The sequence below is a fragment of the Lupinus angustifolius genome, chromosome LG01, assembly GCF_001865875.1.
Source record: "Lupinus angustifolius cultivar Tanjil chromosome LG01, LupAngTanjil_v1.0, whole genome shotgun sequence".
In the NCBI taxonomy this organism is placed as follows: domain Eukaryota; kingdom Viridiplantae; phylum Streptophyta; class Magnoliopsida; order Fabales; family Fabaceae; genus Lupinus; species Lupinus angustifolius.
This window is the reverse complement of record NC_032009.1, coordinates 27,659,317-27,664,311: the sequence shown is the minus strand read 5'-3', so window position 1 is coordinate 27,664,311 and position 4,995 is coordinate 27,659,317. Positions and strand designations below refer to the sequence as shown.

At 35.8% G+C, this 4,995-nt stretch overlaps 1 pseudogene; it reads right to left on the bottom strand.

Annotated features, from left to right (window-relative positions):
- LOC109359434 lies at positions 1,149 to 4,500 on the bottom strand (annotated as a pseudogene).

The following is a 4,995-nucleotide window of genomic DNA, read 5'->3' as shown; positions in this document are numbered from 1 at the left end:
AGCTTCCAAGTTGCTTGATAACGAAGTTGTGAGGATGTACTTGGTGTGAGTGAAAGAAGAAGAAATGTGGCAGAGATAGAAGAGTAGATAGAGAGGAAGAAGAAGATGTGTTATGAATGTATATATGAAAAACAGAAGAAGAAAGAATATATATGGAAGTGAGTGAGAAGAAATGGATTGAACAAAGTTAATTTTTCATTTACAAACTAACTTTCCTTTTATAGCATTGAGCAACTAATTAACTTTCTATAAACAGAAAGTATTGCAACTAAACTAACTGAATTATAAAACTATCTAACATAAAATACCACACAATGATATTTTAAAAGAGAGAAAGACATAACATAATTAATTAAGTACAAAAGAGAAACATAATATGCAATCTATCAAGTAGACTTGTAGCAAGAGAAATAAAACAAAAACACACACATTGTATAGAGAATTAATAAGAAATGCATATGCATAATATTGATCATCTATCAAATGGGATTGATCATCTTATGATAATATGAATTTCATTTTATATTTAGTGATCTCTGCAAGATATGTTCCTTATTTGAAAATTCATGATAATAATTATATATTTATTATGTTTTATGGATTTTATGTACATATTTTATATATGCATCCCAAACGTATCGTATCCTACGATTTCAAGAAAATGCGTATCAACGTATCGGATATGCATCGTATCTGATACTCGTATCCGTATTAGTACTTCATAGACGACAACAACAACCAAGTCTATATTTCACTCGGTGGAGTTAGCTACATGGATCTAACGACGCATAATAATTTATTTACAAAATAAATTTGAAAGTCAACATTATAATTATAAAGTACATGCACATGCAGTAAAGGCCAAATTTAAGGCATTGGCAAGTTGACAAGGTCACTGCCAAAAAACTATAATTTAACAGTATCAGATACTCTCTTTTAAATCATCAAAATCCATGGTATGAAAAAGCAAATTTTAAAACTGCTTAGTATACCAAAACTTTTGAATTCACCAAACTCAAATTTCTTCAAGCGAATAAATCAGTATCAACATTATTTATAAGTATGAAGTGAAATTGCAAATCATAATATGAAGTATGAACCACCTTGACAGACTATGTATGTCAACAATATATATAGTATAAAAAGAAATTCATGCTTCATTAACTAAATATGCAAAAATAGGAGCTTACCAGGAGCAATATAACCATAAGATCCAGCAACTGCAGACATTGATTTTGATTGAGGCATGTCAATCACTTTGGCCAAACCAAAATCACCAACATGAGCCTCATTGTTTTCGTCAAGCAGAATGTTATTCGATTTTATATCGCGATCAATAATCTTTGGTTTGAAGTCATGATGCAAGTAAGAAAGACCCTCAGCAGCTCCAAGACCAATCATAAACCAAATTGGCCATTCAAGATTATTTGCAGAACCATGCAATAGTTCACCTAAGCTACCATTTCCCATGTACTCATAAAGTAGTAGATTGGAACCTTGGTGATAGCAAAAACCAAACAACTTCACTATATTTCTATGCCTTATGTTTCCCAGAGTCAATATCTCAGCCCTGAAACTATTATCAATGTTGTTCCCTTCCCTATTTGATGATAACTACTTAACAGCAATGGTCTTTCCCGATTTAATCACCGCCTTATAAACTGTTCCAGTTTCTCCCTTACCAATAACATAACTTTAATGAAATCTTTGTGTAGCTTCAACTAGATCTTGGAATGTGAAACCTTCTTTTGGAGGAAAATGGATATCTGATTCCACAGAGTTGGTTTAGATGTGTCTCAAGGAAGCAACAGACTCTGCAGACCGTCTCAAAATATAAAGATTAAAGAATAACCGCAATTAAAATGAGAGAAACACCACCAACAGTAGCTGCAATGATCATGACAGATTTACCAAGAGGAGAATGAACACTCTTCGCTGAAGGATCTGCTCGAGAAGATTGATTCGCGTTGCAGTCACTGAGAGGTGGACCACAGAGGCCTTTGTTAACACCGATAAAGCTGCTTATATCCACACTTTGGAAAATTTTAGTGGAAGGTAAAGGACCAGAGAGGTTATTGTATGAGAAATTACACCCCATCAAGCTTGAAAGCAGGTTAAATGTGCTTGGAATTTCACAATCTAAATGGTTGTTATTTAGAAAGAGATATTCAAGCATATTGAGATTGCTAAGCTGGGATGGTATGCTTCCAGAAAGATTATTGTAACTGAGATCCATTTCAATCTGTAAGCTTGAAAGAGAACCCAACCGAGGAGGTATTTCACCCGAAAACAAATTGCCACTCATCTGCAACCAGTTCAAATTTGACAAATTACCTAATGTTGCAGGAATATTTCTGGATATTTTATTGTTTGAGAGCTTGAGAATCTCCAACTGCTGAAGTGTACCAAGTTCATTTGGCAAGGAACCAGTAAAGCTGTTCTGACTGAGATCAAGCCTCTGAAGATTTTTGCACTTAACAATTTCGGGTGGGATTCTCCGGTTAATAGATTTGAAGAAACATTAAAGGTCACCCGTTGAGAAATATTTCCAATTTCCTTAGGCAACTCCATTGTGAAGTAGTTGTCTGCAATGTGAAGCCTTTGCAATTTCTGGCAGGTTCCAATCTCATGAGGGAGTGGACCACTGAACCTGTTCTCACTCAACTCAATCGCGGTAATGTTTGCCAGTTTACACAACTCTAAAGGGAAGCAACCAGTAAGCCTGTTACCAACCAACAGCAGCTGTGCCAATGAATCACAGTTCAATAGCCCTGTTGGTATATTTCCATAAAGCATATTAGATGCCAGATTCAAAAACATCAACCAAGAATTTCGACATAGATGAGGAGGTACCCTTCCTGTCAAGCTGTTGTCGGAAAAATCAACAACCCAAAGAGGACTATGGGGTCCGAGTCCCTGAGGAATAATACCAGTTAGGTTGTTGTCAAAAAGTTGCAACTGATACATCCGAGTGAAATACTGGAAGCCAACTGGAATTGGACCTGTAAGATGATTCATTGACAGATCTAGCAATGTCAGATTCTTCAAATTGCTAAACTCATTTGGTATAACACCAGTTAGCTGGTTCTCAAAGAGAAAGAACAAATTTAGACCACTTATTTTGCTGAACTCAGAAGGGATATCACCTACTAAAAAGTTTTCTGAGAAATCAAGTTCTAAACATGAGGAAAGATTTCCAATTTCCCTAGGAATGGTTCCATTCAAATTATTCTTGTAGAGAAACAACCACTTCAATGATTGGAGGTTTCCAATATCCGGAGGGATCGGTCCAACAAGCTCATTACCATATATTGCAAGGGTCTCAAGACTACTACAATTGCCGAGTCCTTTAGGAATAGATCCTGACAACGGATTATCCCATAAAATCAGTTCTGTTAAGCTGCTAAGCATCCCAATCTCAATTGGTAGCTCCCCTCCTATCCCATTTTGTGCAAGACCAAGATACGCCAAGCTCTTACATCAACTAATTTCCTTTGGCAAGCTACCTGAAATGTTATTCACTTATTTGCACCAGCTCTGAAAGTTACAAGATTCTTGAGATTTCCAATGGAATTAGGCAGGGGGCCGACGAGAACGCAACTTTCTCGATCAACGATGACAAGGTGCCAGACTCATCTGGAATAACACCGGAAAGTTTGTTATTGTATATATTCAAACTTGTCAAAACAGGCAGCTTGCCCAATTCAGCAGCAATTGGTCCATCAAATTGATTATTGTTCAAATAAAGGAACTCCAAACTCAAGCACGCACCAATTTCCTTAGGTATATTTCCAGATAACTTATTGCAAGCAAGATTGAGATATGCTAGATGGGTAAGACCCCAAATGCTAGTAGCATTTAGAATTCCCAAAAGATCCATTGAGCTCAAATTAAGTCACTGGACCATTTGATTATTATAATAGTTAAGAATGCAACTTACACCTATCCATCCACATGGTGTTTCATCAGAAGAATTCCAATTTCCCAAAAGATTAAATTGATCATGAAGACCACTCTTACGCTCTAAGAGGATTTGCCCCTCAGTGTTCAACCCTTCTGTGCCACAAAGAAGTAAAGTCAATAACATCAAAACTACATAATAACATACTTCCAAAGTTCCCCCTTCTTTGATATTTCATGACATCTTCAACACCTGCACAAGGAAACAATCATCAGTAACTTGCATAACCCATATGGTTTTTTTCGTTTTCTTTTTAGTTAGAGGAAAAAGTAGAAAATTTTGGTTAAATAATAAACTTTGAATTTAACAAAGTTTAAAACACCGTTATCACTAACCCATCTTCCTATCTTTTTATGTTTCTTCGAGTAAGAAGAGAATCGAACAACTTACTTTGTTTTGACCATTGAACTTTGAGTGAATCTTCAAACTCCTCAATCATTTCAACTCATTCAAATATTTTTCTAGCTATCAAAATATCATTAAGCTGTTGAAACACCATTTGACTCAATTTATTGTCTTAATGACTACAAAAGTTCCAAGTCAATCATTCCAACAATTGTGCAGGAACCTTCTGGGCGATCTCAAGCTCTTGCTGAGGAGATTAGTGAGACAGACAGAGGATATTTTGAATACAGCTACAACTTCTAATAATAACGAATTCCTTAAAGAAGCTGAAGAAATGTGGAGGATTCGAGAAAGGATTAATCTAAATGGGAATGGTAATGAGGCTTATATTATTGCAAGACTGGCTGAGATGGAACAAAGGATCATGATAAGTGTATTGCTGATAGTGGGAGTCACCCAATAGTTGATGAAGATGATATCAATTAACATTAGAGTTTGGGGGAGGGAGATTGAAGAAGAAGGAAATCAGAGATTTGGTTTGGAAATATAAACTAGACTTCATTTGTATTCAAGAAACTAAGATTTAGAACTCAGCCAGGAATTTGTGCTCTTCTCTATGGGGTGGTGATAATTTTGAATGGGACTTTAAGCCATAAGAAGGTAACTCCGGAGGTATTCGAGTATTTGGA